Raw genomic sequence first — 17,341 nt, 5'->3', positions numbered from 1 at the left:
TACAACTCGGTTTCTGCTTACACATTCTTTAATTTCTTTTAATTCCTGTTCCAACACAATCCCAGCTCACTGCAGCCTGGACCTCCTGGGCTCAAGCGATCCTCCCACCTCAGCCTCCCGAGGGGCTGGAACTACAGGTGCGCACCATGCCCAGCTTATTATTATTATTATTATTATTTTTGAGATGGAGTTTTGCTCTTGTTGCCCAGGGTGGAGTGCAATGGCACGATCTCGGCTCACTGCAACCTCTGCCTCCCGGGTTCAAGCTATTCTCCTGCCTCAGCCTCCTTAGTAGCTGGGATTCCAGGCATGTGCTACCATGCCTGGCTTATTTTGTATGTTTAGTAGAGACGGGGTTTCTCCATACTGGTCAAGCGGGGCTTGAACTCCTGACTTCAAGTGATCCACCCACCTCGGCCTCCCAAAGTGCTAGGGTTACAGGCATGAGCCACTGTGCCTGGCCTAATTTTTATATATTTTTTTTGTAGAGACAGGGCTTTGCCATGTTGCCCAGGCTGGTAACTTCCATATGTTTTTTATAGGCAATTTTTTTAATTTTATACTTTTTATTTAATTTTTTTGAATTTAACCTCAGAATGTGATTATAGACAAAATTCAAAACATAATAATTGAGTTTAATTTTTGTAATGTGGGTCTATTACCGAGAAGAGTGGATGCCATTTTGCTTAATTGGGGTTCAAAGTTAGTGTTCCCTGTCATTGAAATCAATTGCAAATGTGCATCTGTGAATGCCGGTTACGTCCAGGAGAGCAAGTGAAGTATACCATTGATACCACTGATAGAGTCAATAGATTCACCACTGATAATGGATTCAGATATTTCCCCCAGAGTTCTTGCTGTTGAATAATGCAGTGAAGTCAGGCACAGTGGCTCATGCCTGTAATCCTAGCACTTTGAGGCTGAGGTTGGCGGATCACCTCAGGTCAGGGGTTCGAGACCAGCCTGGCCAACATGGCGAAACCTCATCTTTACTAAAAATACAAAAATTAGTCTGGGCGCAGTGGCTCGTGCTGGGCATGGTGGCACAGCTTATAATCCCAGCTATTCTGGAGGCGGAGGCAGGAGAATCACTGGAACCTGGAAGGCAGAGGTTGCAGTGAGCTGAGATCGCGTCATTGCACTCCAGCCTGGGTGACAGAGTGAGACTCCGTCTCAATAATAATAATGATAATAATAGTGATAATAATAATGATGATGGAGTGAAAACCATACACTTTAAGCACTTTATGTTTTCATAAGCTTCGTACATTTGTCCACCTAAGCTTTTTCCTGCCCCACACATGCTTTTACCGCCGCTAGTTTTAACACATATTTACACTTCCTTTTTTGCTGCGTTAGTGTCTCATCTTTGGGAATATTCTTGCTGCAGTTGTTTTTTTTTTTTTTTTTTGAGACAGGGTTTCACTGTCACCTAGGTTGGAGTACAGTGGTGCAATAACGACTCACCACAACCTGAAACTGCCGGGCTCAGGAGATCCTCCCACCTCAGCCTCCCGAGGAGCTGGGACTATAGGCGTGGGCCTCCCTGCCCAGCTAAGGGAGGGTGAAGGGCTGAGCTTGCCTGAAGACCCTCCCGTGGGTGTGGCAGAGCCTGTGGTCTGAGGGAGGAGTCTAGCTGCAGGGCAGCGCACAGCTTCACGGTGGCCCAGGGAACCAGGACAGGCAGGCCGTGAGGCCCAGTGGTCATCCGGGCCAGGCCTTGATGCTGAGGCCATGGAACAGGTGAGGCTCTAAGAAGGGCCCAGAGTGACCATGGGCTGGAGGCTATGTCCACAGACCCAGTGCAGGAGAGGGTGTCCTGGGCAGTGATGTCAGCCAGGCTCCCTAGCAGGACTGGGGGTGTCGGGGCAGCTCTTTCCCAGGTGGCAGACACTGGCTTCCCCTCTTGCTCTCACAACTGTCCTGTGACCTGGTGTTGTCTGAGCTGTGGTGAGGCCTCCCTGGTGACATACAGGAGCACGGAGCATGTGGGTGGGGGTGTGTGCACCTGCCCTGACTTCCTGGTCCTGTGGTCAAGGATGGGGGAAGGCAGATCTGCCTGTAGCTCCACCCCATTTGTAAAGCACTGTGGTGCCTTCTGCTGGGGCATCTGCTGAGTGGTGCCTCGCAGGCACTGCCCTCGGGAAGTTCACAGGCTTGTGTAGAAGCTGATGGGAATGTGCCAAGAACAGAGGTGTCAGGAGCCAGGTATTGGGCAGGTCCTAGGTCTCTGAGCCTCAGTTTCCTTATCTGTAGGAGGGTGGGAACCCTGCCCTGCTCAGCTTACCAGGTGCAGCTGTGAGTTTTCAGTGCAGAGGAAAAGCAGAGACCTTCCCCTCAGATGGCCATACCCCCTTGTCGCTGTACCAACACTCTAATGCTCCCCTAGGGAGTGTCCTGGCCTCCTCCTTTGTAGCTCTCAGGTGTCACATGTGGGTCTTGCCCTACCATCCCCTCTCCCTTTCTAGAAATAAGGACTGCTGAGCTTGGAGCCACCCCACTCCCTGCTCTCAAGCCATCGGCTCCTGGGTTAGCCTGTGGCTGGCCTGGCCTGATTCTACACCGATGTGGGTGTTTTTCCACTGCTGGGGCAGTGGTTGTCCATCCTGGGGCCTGGGTCAGCTCTCAGCTGTGGCCGTTGTGCCTGTGCTTCCCCCAGGTCCTGGTGGTCACTCCAACCCTGCCCTCACATATCTCAAGAGCAGGCTGACTGTCTTCCCCATTCCTACCTTTCCAGTAACTGCTGCAAGAAGGGACAGACATTGCTGCAGAGAACTTGCCACGGTGTTTCATGTTGTGGCCAGTGGTGCCAGACTGCACGCTCCATTCTAGGGAAGGGTGAGCCTTCCCGATCATCAGTCTTAACAGGGAACTGTCCTGTGGGTACCTGGGTAGGCTGCAGGAGTGGGATTAGAGTAGTGCCTACTGCCTGTTGAGAGTGTGTGAGTTCCTTAAGAGCGTGCATGCTGGGCCAGGCATGGTGGCTCATGCCTGTAATCCCAGCACTGTGGGAGACTGAGGCGGGCGGATCATGAGGTCAGGAGTTCAAGACCAGCCTGACCAACATGGTGAAACCCTGTCTCTACTAAAAATACAAAAACTAGCTGGGAGTGGTGGTGCGCACTTGTAATCCCAGCTACTCAGGAGGCTGAGGCAGGAGAATCACTGGAACCCAGGAGGCAGAGTTTGCAGTGAGCCAAGATGGTGCCACTGCACTCCAGCCTCTGTCTCAAAAAAAAAAAAAAAAAGAAAAAGAAAAACAAGGCATGCATGCTGTAGTCTGTGTGTATGTCTGTTTTTGTTCTCCTCCTTAACACTAGTCAGTCTTGTGTAACCAGGCTGGCCCTGCTTCCTGCTTAGAAGCTATTGGTGTATCATCTGGAGCTGCAAATAGGGTGATAGGGCATCAGTAGCCTTCCCACACTCAAGAGCTCCCTGACACCCAGCCCCTCATCTCCAGCCAGCCTCTGGCTACCCCAGGAATCTTGGGGCTCAGGCCTAACACTCCAGCATAGAGGGCTTTGCCGTTCTGGTGTACTCTCGCTTGGAGGCATCTTGGAACAGGGGTACAACAGAGCTCTGGAAGTGCTGTCTGTTGCATCGATACCCCGCTGCCACATTTGTCCACCTTCCTGGGGCAGAATCCTGGGATGGGTCTTTATTTAAGGAGACAAAAGGGAGAGAGAATGCATAGAGGCTGGGCATGGTGGCTCACTCCTGTAATCCCAGGACTTTGGGAGGCCGAGGCTGGTGGATCACTTGAGGTCACGGGTTTGAGACCAGCCTGGCCAATACGGTGAAACCGTCTCTACTAAAAATACAAAAAAATTAACTGGGTGGCAGCGCGCACCTGTAATCCCAACTACTTGAGAGGCTCAGGCAGAAGAATCACCTGAACCCAGGAGTCGGAGGTTGCAGTGAGCCGAGATCATGCCACTGCACTCCAGCCTCCAGCCTGGGCAACAGAGGGAGACTCCGTCTCAAAAAAAAAAAAAAAAAAAGAGAGAGACAGAGAAGAAAAAAAGAAAGAGAGAGAGAAGAAAAAAAGAATGCATAGAGACCATCTGTGTGACCCTGGGCAAGCCATTTTCCCTGCTTCACTCCTTGGGACTCAGCCTGTGAATGGGGACAGTGCTTCTTCCTTACAGAGCTGTTGTGAGAATTTTCATTGAAAATGCACCTGTGGTGGTTGTAAGTAGTGGCTGGTTCCCCCAATCCTGACCCCCCCCTGCAGAATGGGGCCTGGGCCCAGGGACAGGGCATGGGCTGGCAGAGGGTGCCCGTCCTAGAGAGGAGCCTTCTTGGTGGACGTGGAGACCTGGCTAAGTCCGGATCAAAGTTTGAGGGTGCATCTGACACCCTGCAGCCATGAGTCTGCAGCTGGGTCAAGCGGCCTTTCTGAGCTTCAGTTCCTTATCAGTAAACCCTGGGCAGTGGTGCCCAGCGTCTTTCACAGGACACCGTGTGAGTGCAGATGGAGACCCGCTGAGCACTCTGCTGGGGAGCAATTCATGGGGAGCACCCCTCCAGAGAGGGATGGCTCGCACAGGCCCTCAGCCCAGCCCCTTGCAGGCTGGATCTTGGAGAGTGAGGCCCTGAGGCGAGACATAGGCACCTGGCTCCTGGCCTGCACCTTTGTCTGCACCTGTGTCTGCTCGGGAGTCTCTATCTCAGGGGATGGACGAGGTGAGGGCTGGGCACTAGTGTCTGTATGAGGTGTGTGGAGAACTAGGGCATGTTTGGGAGACTGGTTTGTCCGATGTTGAGACCCTAGGGAAAGGTTTGGCCCCAACTGTGCTGGGGCATGTCCTCTAGGGTTCAGTCTGGACCTCAGTCTCTATTCTTGCTTCCTTTACCTCCCTATCTTCAGTCCCTGGACAGACCTTAGTCTCCCTTCCTTCACCCTCTTGACGCCTCTCTGGGTCTGACTTGCCCATGTACCACGGGTCAGAGCCCATCACTTCCCAGGCCTCTCAGTGCTTTCTTGGACAGATTCTGGGATCATTCACTGGTGACTGCCCTGCTAGGGTGTCAGCTGTCATATCCCCCCGCAACCCCCCAACTCAGCTCTGCCCTCAAGCACTCACTGTGGGCTCCCGACCATCACTGTCTCCAGGGCCAAGGGCTGGAACCTCCACCTGCCTCACCAACAACATTCTCAGGATCGATTGCCACTGGTCTGCCCCAGAGCTGGGACAGGGCTCCAGCCCCGGGCTCCTCTTCACCAGGTGAGCTTGGAGGGCCAGGTGGGCATGCACCTGGACAGGGATGAGGGTGAGGTCCCCAGGATGGCAGCAGATATGCTAGGATAGTGTAGCAGCCCCGTGGTGCTGACACATGCCCTTTCCAGCAACCAGGCTCCTGGTGGCACACGTAAGTGCACCTTGCGGGGCAGTGAGTGCACCGTTGTGCTGCCGCCCAAGGCAGTGCTCCTGCCGTCCGACAATTTCATCATCACTTTCCAAATGCGTGTCTGGGAGGGAGCAGGTCAGCCTGGTGGACCCGGAGTACCTGCCCCGGAGACACAGTGAGCAGCGGCTATAGGCCTGGGGCAGGGCCCTTTGGCAAGAACATCCTGGCTGCTTGCGGGCTGGGAGCAGGGCCCTGCAGCCTGTGACCCCTGTGGCCCAGTGAGTGTTCTCAGTCCCAGCCAAGTGAGATCCAGGGCTGGGGGCAGGCTTGGCCCCTGTGAGGGGAGGGCCCACGTGGTGACTGCAGGGGCAGGGTTTTGTAGAAAATAAAGATGCAGGGCTGCTAGTTGGGGCAGGGGCTGGCACTTGAGTCATGTGAAATGCACTTCGGTCATACCAGGAAGGACTCCAGTAAGATGCTGGGAAGGACTCCCAGCAGCAGACTGTGAAGGAAAGGGGAAGCAAGATTTAGAAACCACCTAGTCTAGCTGCAGAGGTCAGAGGAAGTCGTTGCTGTCCTGTCCCTCCCGAAGGTTTTCTGGACCAGTCTCCCAGTGAGGTGCCTGGTCTGAGAGGACCTTGACGATGCCCCTTGGGAATCTTTCAGATCCCCGGTCTTGGATGTGCTGACTGACACACCTAGACCCATGGGGCTTCAGCCTTACGTAGACTCACTCTGTTCCAGTGAAGCTGGAGCCACTCTGACTTGCAGAGCAACATCATCTCTGGCCACTGCATCCTGACCTGGAGCATCAGTCCTGCCTTGGAGCCGAGGACCACACTTCTCAGCTATAACTATGGTCTTCGAGAGGCAGGAGGAGGCCTGGGAGGTAACGCTTTGGCTGGCTTCCCCTGGGGGCCTCCCTCCCGGGAGCAGCAGTCCAGGGCAGGCTCCCCACTGTAAATAAGGAGAGGTCACCTTGGAGCGAAGAGGAGGGGAGGAGCTAGAGCGGGGTGTGTGTGCACACGTGCTGACATGCACATGTGTGTGCCTCGTGTGTGTATGCGAGTAGGGTCAGTGCGCCTGTGTTTATGTGTGTGCACGTGTAAGTGTGCCCGTGTTTGTAAGTGTACGTGAGTGTGTGCCTCGTGGTTGTGTACGTGAGTGCACATGGGCATGCCTACAGGTATGAGTGTGTGTGTGAGTGTGGTGAGTTGCTTCTGTGCACACACTTGTGTTTATGAGTGTGATGCAAGTGTGATGAGTGTGAAAGTGCCTGTAGACACGTTTGCCTGTGTGTGCGTATGTGTATTTGTGGGCAAATGCAGCTGTGTCTGTGTGTGAGTGTGCCTTCTCCGTGTGTGTGTGCACGTGAACCTGCTGAGTGTGCTTGTGTGAACACAGATGTGTTCCTGTGTGTGTTATGTGAGCGTGTGCGTGTGTGTATTCTCGAGGGGGACCCAGCCCCACCTTCAGCACCTGCTAACTGTCCCCACCCCCACAGTGGGCCCAGCACAGGGATCACATCGTCGGGGTGACCTGGCTCATACTTGGAGCCTTTGAGCTGGACCCTGGCTGTATCCATGAGGCCGGGCTGCGTGTCCAGATGGCCATGCTGGAGGATGACGGGGCACAGGAGCGTCACACAGGCCGGTGGAGCGAGTGGAACCAGCCCGTGTGCTTCCAGCCTCCCCAGAGACAAGGTGGCCACTGCTATGGCTGCTGCACTTCCAGAGTCTGGGTTGGGCATCCTCTCCCCTGATCACCTCACCCCTGCACCCTTTCAGCCTCCTGGAAGCCCCTCCCTGAGGCAGCCATGCCCCAGTTTGACCCCCTTCCTCTGATGCTCTGAGGTCTGTAGGGAGGAAACAAATACTTGCCAACTATGGGGCTTCCTGGGAACCCATAGTCAGTGGCTCCTGTTAGCAGTGAGGGTGGCAGGGCTGCACACCAGGGTTGGTGCTCCTGCCTGGAGGCTGGACATGACCTCAGTGTCCTTAGTGAGGGCTGGGCTGACCCTTGCGCACTGCAGTGCTGAGACGGCCCAGGGACCTTATGACCCACCATGTGGCAGATGGGAAGAGTGAGGCCCAGGAGTGTGGCTCACACAAGGTCCTTCAGCAGGTGACAATTGTGTGGCAGAGGGGAAGAGTGAGGCCCAGGTGTGTGGCTCACACAAGGTCCTTCAGCAGGTGACACAAACCTCCAAAGCCCATCACAAACCTTCCACTTTGGCCCAGGGCACTAAAGGGCGCACCTTTGCCAGGTGGGTTTGGGGGGAGCCTCCTGGCACTGACGCTGCTCACAGCCCTGGGCCCTTCCTGCCCACGGACTCTCTGATCCCACCCTGGGGGTGGCCAGGCAACACCCCTGTTGCTGTGTCCATCTTTCTCCTGCTGACTGGCCCGACCTACCTCCTGTTCAAGTTGTCGCCCAGGTAGGTAGCTGATGTGTGTGTGTGTGTGTGTGTACATGTGTGAGCGGGTAAGAGTGTACATGTTAGTGTATGTGTGCAGATGTGTGACTGTGTGCATGTGTGAGTGTGTGGTGGGTGGGCCGTCAAGGGCCACCCTTGTCTGGTTCCTCCCCTTCCCTCTCCACTGCCTGGTCCTGGATGGGGTGGGCTTTTCCAGTCTCCACTCTGGGCCACTAGAGAGTTGTCAAGTTGCCAGGGGAGAGAAGGGAAGGGGGGTCTGAGGCAGAGGCTGAAGATAAGGGCAGCTTGGTCCCGACCAGACCCAGAGTCACTGAGATCAGGAGCCCGGGGTCCTAGTCTCCTGCCTCTGGAGGAGCTTGGTTTGTTCATTTGTTCACATGTTCTACGAAAGGACAGCTGGGGCATCTGGTGTGTTCAGGACCCTCTTCTCACCCTGGCAGATGCCTTAGAGAACAAGATGGACAAGGGCCCTCCTTAAATAAACCATCACGCCTCATGCACCACATGTCAGGTTACAAGAGCGAGTGCAGGGGCCATGTCAGGCCGAGGATGTGAGGAAGAGGGTGTGGGGAGAGGGGTGTTGGGTGGGGCTAAGCGGGAGGGTGCTTGGCTTCTCCTTGGAGCAAAGGAAAGTGTGAAACTGTGTAACACGACCTAGTTTATGTTTTGAGGAATGGATTGCTGGGAAAGGGGGACATGGGGGACCTGCTGGGGGCCAATGGGGGCCAGTGGGGTGCCCACAGGGAGATGATTTGGCATGAGCCAGTGAAAGAAGTGGAGATAGAGCAAGGTGGAGGGAATTGCAGGGTCTTAGGGAGAGAAATAGAGGGAACGTGTGACTGGATGAGATATGAGCAGTGACCCCTGAGGTGGGGAAATGGGGCACAGCCTTGCGGGGAGGTTGGCGAGGTCTATTTGCACCTGCTGGGTTGGAGCCCCAGGTGACATCCTTGTGGGAGGGTCACTGGATCCTTGGCAGCAAGTCAGGTGCTCAGGGAGACACTGGGTGGGTGGGAGCCACAGACATGCTGATGGCAGAGACAGAGTTCCTGGAGGCGTGGCTCCCTCTGCGGGCTGAGGATCTAGCTGATAACTCCCCGTTCTGAACCCACCATCGCAGCTCATGCTGTAAAGGACGCGCGCCTCAGTATAAATCAGTTCTATGCGGCCGTTAGGCAAGGAGGCCCAGTTGGGTCCTGCCCTGACAGTGGGTTGGGATGTGATGAGATGGGAGAGAGGCAGTGGCAGGGACGAGGTGGGCGGACCCCCTGCTGATGGAAGGAAGCTCAGCCTCTGCAGTGACCTCAGGCCACCTCGGTCCCCACAGGCCTCTGACTGGCCTCTCCTGGCCTCAGGGTGAAGAGAACCTTCTACTAGAATGTGCCCTCTCCAGCGGTGTACTTCTAGCCCCTCTACAGTGTGCACAATGGGAACTTCCAGGTGTGTGCAGAGACCACGGCAGGGCGTCGGGGGCAGGTGTTGCCCAGAGCTCTGGCCTGCCCGAGATGTTGGCTTTCATGAGGGTTGGCGGCCAGTATGGGAAACTTGTTAGTACTTGGAGCCTTTTTTGTATATTCAGTGTATTTCAATTTATATGCTGTGTCTCAAGTGGGGAAAAACTAGCTTTATTCTCCATTACTGATTTCTTTTTGTTCTCATGTCTCCAGTTCCACTGTTGACGGAAAAATGTAAATTTCTCACGACTTATCTCTGTCCCCTCTGGTTTGCGGCTGTCTGCACCCACCATGTGCCTCACCTCCTCCTTCTGCGAAGGTGTCTGTCCTGTGGCCGTGGGGAAGGGTCTGTGGTATGTGCGCTGCCCTGGGGGCTCTCACTGCCTCTGGGCTCCTGCTCTGCCCTGTCCCCTGGTCCCTATGGATCGCAGGCTGGCACCACAGCTGAGGAGTGGGCTCTGCACTTCCCCCGCTTCCCCCCATGTTGGGCCCCCACAGCCCAGGAACCAGTGAGCAACTTAGGGGTCGCGTCAGCCCCTTCCCTCCCTGCTGAGCCGGCGGTTCATGCCCCCTGGGTGGGAGGAGGGGGAGAGGGAGGGCTCCAATGAATGGTCTCTGGTTTTTCCCCTCTGACTTCTCACTTTGGGCAAAGGACAAGAAGCAGTGAGGGCCCCTTCCTGGGTTCTGGGCCAAGCTGACCCCTCTTCTCCAGGATCTTCCCCCCCTGTGCCCTAGGGCATCCCTGGGCCCTGTGTGGCAAGGATGTCCCTTCCACACCGGGGCTCCAACTTACTATGCAGAAAAATCCTTTTTTCTCTCAATGAGGAGCCTAGTTTTCAAGATTTTTGTCCAAATGTTCAATTTAAAGCATAAATCGGGCACCTGGCTCTTGGCAGAGTCTCCCCCTTTCCCCAAGGTGGTAGGTGTGACCGCCACGAGCCTGGGCAGCCAAGTATAAGGCTGAGCAGGACACAGATTGTGACTGTCCCCTGGACTGTCATCCTGTTGCGGGCACCAGCCCTTCCCTAGAGAACGAGGGCACCTGCCAGGGGGTATTTAGACCCGAGGGTGGGGATCTGGTGCCATAGGTTGGTCTCCAGGGAGCAGTGCAGTGACGGAGGGTGTGTTGTGTGTTTAGGGAGCAGTGCAGTGACGGAGGGTGTGTTGTGTGTTTAGGGAGCAGTGCAGTGACGGAGGGTGTGTTGTGTGTTTAGGGAGCAGTGCAGTGACGGAGGGTGTGTTGTGTGTTTAGGGAGCAGTGCAGTGACGGAGGGTGTGTTGTGTGTTTAGGGAGCAGTGCAGTGACGGAGGGTGTGTTGTGTGTTTAGGGAGCAGTGCAGTGACGGAGGGTGTGGTGTGTGTTTAGGGAGCAGTGCAGTGACGGAGGGTGTGGTGTGTGTTGTGCATGGGATGGAGGTTCCTGGTCTCACCAAGGGAACAGCTTCCTTTTGGAGGCGGGGCCTCCTGTGGCCCCATAGAAGGATCCAGGTCTGCTAGCCTTAGCCCAGTGCTTTGAAAGTCACCAGTCCTGACAGCGACTCGTGTGTGTGTGTGTGTGTGTGTGTGTGTGTGTGGTGGGAATGCCCAGTCTCTGCAGCTGCTGAAAGGCCTTGAGGCACATGCTGTCAGGAGTTGGCTCTGTCCTGGGCAGATATCACCATCTGTACCTTGGTTCAGGCTGCCGTGAGCACCAGGCCCTGTGCTGGTGGAGTGGTGAGGAGCCTGAAGGGACTCAGGGTCCCATGACGAGGCTGGGCTGGCACATGGAGGAAAGACAGAATGTCCAAGATACAGGCGCTGCTTGGCCTCTGGGTGTGGCTCTCAGGAGGGCTTCCTGGAGGAGGAGGGATGCTGGGCTTGCCAGAAAGGAGGCAGCTCCTCCCCGGATGAGTTATGAACATGCTACCTGAGCCCCTCCCTCCTCCTGCACTCTGTTCCAGACTCGGATGGGGGGCCCACAGGGCTGGTGTGCTGCTGAGCCAGGACTGTGCTGGCACCCGACGAGGAGCCTTGGAGCCCTGCGTCCAGGAGGCCACTGCACTGTTCACCTGTGGCCCAGCGGGTCCTTGAAATCTGTGGGCCTGGAGGAGGAGCAGGAAGGCACTGGGACCTGAGCTCAGAGCATGTGCTGCCAGCAGGGTGTACGGAGTGGAGGGCACAGCCACTTGCCTATCTGCCACAGGAGGACTGGGCCCCCACGTCCCCCACCGGGGCATGTTACTCCCTTCCGTCCTTAGCAAGGCTCGATCCTGGATGTTCTAGGTCCCTGACTTGCCAGACGAATCATGTCCGTTTTGGGAAAATGGACTTAAGTCTCCGGAGCCCTTGTCTAGGACTGAACCTCCTGAGAATGGGCCCTTAGCAGTGGTCGGAGGTCCTGTCTGGATGGAGGCTCAGAGGCAGCTTCAGAGAGGAAGGATCCCTCTGCTCAGTGCCTGTGGGGAGCAGCCTCTACCCTCAGCATCCTGCCCACAGGTTATTCCTTCCGCTGTCCCTTTTCTTTATCCCCGGCCTCTCTGAGAAGAGGGGTGTGGTCTCTCAGCTGTTCCGCCCTCATCCCCTTAAAGGGCCAGCCTGGGCCCAGTGGACACAGGTAAGGCACCATGACCACCTGGTGTGACCTCTCTGTGCCTTTCTGAGGCACCTTTCTAGAGAGTAAAAGGGGCTTCATGGCTGTTCCAAAGTGCTGATGGCTGGGAAGAGGGGCCAGAGGAGGAGTGAGGGGTGAGGTTTGGCCAGCCCTAGGCTTTCTGGGCTCTAGGGATAGCGTGGTGGATGCTCAATGACAGTTTCGGGGACAGCAGTGTGGAGGCTCAGGGGCAGCTCCGGGGACAGCAGGGTGGAGGCTCAGGGGCAGCTCCGGGGACAGCAGGGTGGAGGCTCAGGGACAGCTCTGGGCTGAGGTCAGGGTGGAGGTTCAGGGGCAGCTCCGGGGACAGCAGGGTGGAGGTTCAGGGGCAGCTCTGGGGACAGCAGGGTGGAGGCTCAGGGGCAGCTCTGGGGACAGCAGGGTGGAGGTTCAGGGGCAGCTCTGGGCTGAGGTCAGGTTGGAGGTTCAGGGGCAGCTCCGAGGACAGCAGCGTGGAGGCTCAGGGGCAGCTCTGGGCTGAGGTAAGGGTGGAAGCTCAGGGGCAGCTCTGGGGACAGCAGGGTGGAGGCTCAGGGGCAGCTCTGGGGACAGCAGGGTGGAGGCTCAGGGGCAGCTCTGGGCTGAGGTCAGGGTGGAGGTTCAGGGGCAGCTCCAGGGACAGCAGGGTGGAGGCTCAGGGGCAGCTCTGGGCTGAGGTCAGGGTGGAGGCTCAGGGGCAGCTTCATGGACAGCAGAGTAGAGGTTCAGGGACAGTTCCTGGGAGGCCAGAGCCCTCATTCCTCCTTGTCCTCATCCTCCCACTTGCTCCTGGAAACTGAGAGATGAGGCTGGAGCTCCCAGTCAGTGCTGGAAATGACCATCCAGCAGTGATGGTGGCCTGTGAAGGGTCCTGCTTCTGTCCTCAGCCTCTCATGGGGTGGGCTTGGGGAAGAGCTGTGGTCTGGAGAGAGCGGCAGATGGAGCAGAACGTGCCTGCGTTTGTTTCCTAGGGCTGCTGTAACAAAGTGCCACAAAATGGGTAGCTTAGAACCACAGAGATTTTTTGTCTTAGTTCCGAAGTCCAAAAGTTGGAAATAAAGATGTTGGCAGTGTTCCTGACTACAGGTTCTTAGGCTCCCATGAAACAGAAGTTGATACAAGGCCAAGCAAGCTTCCCAGACAAGGCTTTATTAAATCTTATGTCCCTAAAGGTTGGGCAGAAAAGAGACGTATTAAGTCTTACGCCCTGAAGGTTGGCCAGGAGGAAGGATTCTTGGCTGGCTCACCAAGGGGAGTGCGTTGTGGTGTCTTGAGGGTGACATGCATAATTTATGAGTTAGGTGAATGTTGTTACACCTACAGGGTGGAGTGAAGGGTACTCAGATGCAGTAAAGAATCGTGCTAACACATACGTTGCGTGATCAGAAAATAGCAGATAAGCCTATACCTGGGTGGGGACTTTAGTATTATAATGAGGCCAGGGGTAAGGATCAGTCATTCTCCTGGCCTCGTGCACAAGTGGGTGACAGAGTCAACTCTCTTTAGTAAGACTTACGGCCAGATGCTGCTTATCTTAGTTTATTTCAGACGGTTGGCAAGGTCTGGCCAGCGGGTATGGCACCTGGAAGGTGGTGCAGCAAGGTCTGGTGGTCAGCGGGCACGTATGGAGCAACACGTTAGTGGGGGTGGGCCGAGCCCCATTCTACTCTGTCTCAGCAGGGCCATGCTCCCTCTGAAGGCACTAGGGAAGGATCCGTTTCGGGCCTCTCTTCAGCTTCTGTTAGTTTCTTGGCTTGTGACAGCAAAACTCCACTTTTTTTTTTTAAGATGGCGTCTTGGTCTGTCGCCCAGGCTGAAGTGCAGTGGCGTGATCTCAGCAATCTGCAACCTCTGCCTCCCCGGTTCAAGTGATTCTCCTGCCTCCACCTCCCAAGTAGCTGGGATTACAGGCGCGAGCCACCATGCCCAGCTAATTTTTGTATTTTTAGTAGATACAGGATTTTGCCATGTTGGCCAGGCTGGTCTCAAATTCCTGGCCTCAAGTGATTGCCTGCCTCCCCTTCCCAAAGTGCTGAGATTACAGACATGAGCCACTGCACCGGGGCATGTCATCTGTATATCTTTTTTGGTGAGGTGTCTATCTTTTAACTGGGTTGTTTTTCTTTTTGTTATTAGAATTTGTTTGTATATTTAGCACACAAGTCTTTTTCAGGTTTGTTTTTAAAATATTTTCTCTCAGTCTGTGGCTTGTTTTTTGATTCTCTTAACCGGATATTTCACAGAGTAGTCATTTTAAATTTTAATAAAGTCCACATTATCATTTTTTTATTTTATGAACTGGCTTTTGATATTGTATGTAAAGACTCATCACCAATCCAAACTCATATGGATTTTCTTCTATAACTTTTACAATTTTATATTTGAAAATTTAAGTCTACAGACTATCTTGAGTGATTTTTTAGGGGTGAGCTATGAAGTTTGTATCTACGTTCATTTTTTTCCCTATGGTTTCCGATTGTTCTGTCGCCACCTGTGGAACAGACTTTTCTTTCCCCATTGAATATTTTTGCCCCTTTGACAACAGCAGTTGACTATATTTATTTGGGTCTTTTGGGTTCTGTATTCTATTCCGTTCATCTGTTTGTCCATTCCTTCACCAATATCATTCTCTTCATTACTTTAGCTTTGTGGTCAAGCTAACAGTAATGAGTGCACTGCTCCTAAACGAGGAGTATCTGCATTTATTTATATATTTTTTATTCTTCCCAACCATGATCCAAGGTTTTCTGAATGCATATTTGGATGTATTTTATTACATTTATACTTAATAAATTCAGTTTTGGGGGTGCTATTGTAAATGATTTTTTTTAAATTTCAAGTTCAAATTATTCCTATACATTATTGCTGATAGAAAGAAAGTCAGGCAGTGCATGGTGGCTCACGCATGTAATCCTAGCACTTTGGGAGGCTGAGTTGGGAGGATCACTTGAGCTAGGGAGTGCTAGACCAGCCTGGGCAATATAGTGAGACCCACCCCCCCAATAAAAATAAAATAAAATAAAATAATTAAAATAAATAAATAAATAAATAAAAGAAAATCAGGTGGGGCTGGGCACGGTGGTTCACACCTGTAATCCCAGTGCTTTGGGAGGCTGAGGTTGGAGAACCTCTTGAACCCGGGAGCTGGAAGCTGATCCCAGGCGCTGTGATTATGCCACTGTCCTCAAGCCTGGGTAACAGAACGAGACCCTGTCTCTTAAAAAGAAAAGAAAGAAAATCAATTTAGTTTTGTCTACTGGCCATCTTCTTTTCCTTTCTTTCTTTTTTTTTTTTGAGAAGGAGTCTCGCTCTGTTGCCCAGGCTGGAGTGCAGGGCACAATCTCAGCTGGCTGCAACCTCCGCCTCCCGGGTTCAAGCGATTCTCCTGCCTCAGCCTCCAGAGTAGCTGGGATTACAGGCACGCGCCATCATGCCTGCTAATTTTTGTATTTTTAGTAGAGACGAGGGTTCACCACGTTGGCCAGGCTGGTCTCGAACGCCTGACCTCAAGTGATCCGCCCGCCTCAGCCTCTCAAAGTGCTGGGATTACAGGCGTGAACTGGCCATCTTCTTTGATTGCTATCTCCATGCTTTCCGGTGAAGGCACGGGATGGCGGGCTCCATCTCAGTCGAAATTTCCAAAATCTCGGCCTGGAAAAATCCAGACGCTGATTTCCAGAGATTCCCCAGAGCTGCCGCGAGGGGGCGCCCGGCCCTGCCAAACCCGGAGGGTCGCGCGCGCGAACCGTGTCCGAACCGCACGGCGGCGTCCTGGGGCGCCCACTGTGGGGACGGAGCTTCCTCTCCTCAGCACCCACCCAGGAGCGGCCGGGGCTTGGGACACCTGGGGACACCTGGGGACACGTCCGCTGTGAGGACAGGGAGACGCTCCGGGACACCTGGGGCCGCCGAGGCAAAGGTGAGGAAAAGGCTTCCTGCCCGCGCTGCGAGTGCCGCGGAGCGAGCGCGGCCGCGTTTCCCGTCGGGCTGTTTGTACCTGGACTTTGTGCAAGCGTCCCTTCATGGAGGCTTGGGCGAGTCACCCCCAGCGCAAGGCCAAGATGCCGGTCACGAATGCGAGTTTGTTTCTGGGGAGGGACCCTGGTACCGGGAGAGGAGGAGGAACGCGGAGACGCCGTCGGGCGGTGGGGATGTTGGGGACTGGCAGGCGCCACAGCCTGAGGTCGAGGAAATAGGCGCCCCCGGATCAGTGCTCGTTTTTTGTTTCGTTTTGTTTCTTTTGAGACGGACTTTCGCTCGTTTCCCAGGCTGGAGTGCAATGGCGCGATCTCGGCTCACTGCAACCCCCGCCTCCCGGGTTCAAGCGATTCTCCTGCCTCAGCCTCTCGAGTAGCTGGGGTTACAGGCATGCACCAACACGCCCGGCTAATTTTGTATTTTTAGTAGAGACGGGGTTTCTCCATGTTGGTCAGGCTGGTCTCGAACTCCCAGCTTCATCAGGTGATCCACCCACCTCGGCCTCCCAAAGTGCTGAGATTACAGGCGTGAGCCACCTGGCCTGGTCAGTGCTCCGTGTTTTCAGGCTCATTTGTTAACATAGTGGAAACAACACAGGAAAATGGAAAAGTAGGCACATTATCATGCTCACGCCACTGCACTCAAGCCCTGGGCAACAGAGCGAGACCTTGTCTCAAAAAACACAAACAAATGAAAACAAAACCAAAAAAACCATTGTGTGCGTCTAATGGAAGTGAACTCGTCAACAACGGGTTTTCTTTTGTTGAGAAAGCCTGTTTAATTTGCAGTGTATTTGTAATGGTACATAAAATGACGTCTGTTTTATAAACATTCTCATCCTAAGTTAGTTGAAATGTATTAACTATATCAAGCTTTGACATGATACCGTAAAATTAATTGAAGAAAGTCACTAATCTTTTTTTCCCTTGGCCTTGAACATTTTAAATAAAATCAGATTTCGTTAAGGTTACTTTTAATACTGAGCTGTAAACCCGTATGGCCGTGCAGTGTCTTTTCGTATCTTTTTTTTTCTTGTGTTTTTTTTTTGAGATGGAGTCTAGCTCTGTCTCCCAGGCTGGAGTGCAGTGGCGTGATCTCAGCTCACTGTAACCTCCACCTCCCAGGTTGAAGCAATTCTCTGTCTCAGCCTCCCAAAGAGCTGGGATTATAGGCGATTGCCACAAGGCCCAGCTAATTTTTTTGTATTTTTAGTAGAGATGGGATTTCCCCATCTTGGACTGGCTGGTCTTGAACTTCTGACCTCGTGATCCACCCGCCTTGGCCTCCCAAAGTGTTGGGATTACACGCGTGAGCCACTGAGCCCAGCCTCTTTTTTTGACATGGAGTCTCACTTCGTCGCCCAGGCTGGACTGCAGTGGCGCAATCTCAGCTCACTGCAACCTCCGCCTCCCGGGTTCAAGCACTTCTCCTGCATCAGCCTCCTGAGTAGCTGGGATTACAGGCCTGCATCACCACGCTGGGCTAATTTTGTATTTTTGATAGAGGTGGGGT

The 17,341-nt window shown here is 54.1% G+C and overlaps 1 long non-coding RNA gene and 1 pseudogene across 1 annotated transcript in view; both read left to right on the top strand.

The window, feature by feature from the left end:
* The first annotated feature begins 4,511 nt into the window (after positions 1-4,511).
* LOC109023117 (interleukin-9 receptor-like) lies at positions 4,512-11,605 on the top strand (annotated as a pseudogene).
* Positions 11,606-15,590: 3,985 nt separating this feature from the next.
* Positions 15,591-17,341, top strand: part of LOC129527809 (uncharacterized) — a 65,382-nt gene continuing 63,631 nt past the window's right edge. The window contains exon 1 of the long non-coding RNA XR_010131481.1: positions 15,591-15,770. This is a non-coding gene — a long non-coding RNA (uncharacterized lncRNA). The remainder of the gene's footprint in view (positions 15,771-17,341) is intronic.

This window comes from Gorilla gorilla, chromosome 18 (assembly GCF_029281585.2).
Source record: "Gorilla gorilla gorilla isolate KB3781 chromosome 18, NHGRI_mGorGor1-v2.1_pri, whole genome shotgun sequence".
Taxonomy (NCBI): Eukaryota; Metazoa; Chordata; class Mammalia; order Primates; family Hominidae; genus Gorilla; species Gorilla gorilla.
This window is presented reverse-complemented; position numbering and strand designations above follow the sequence as displayed.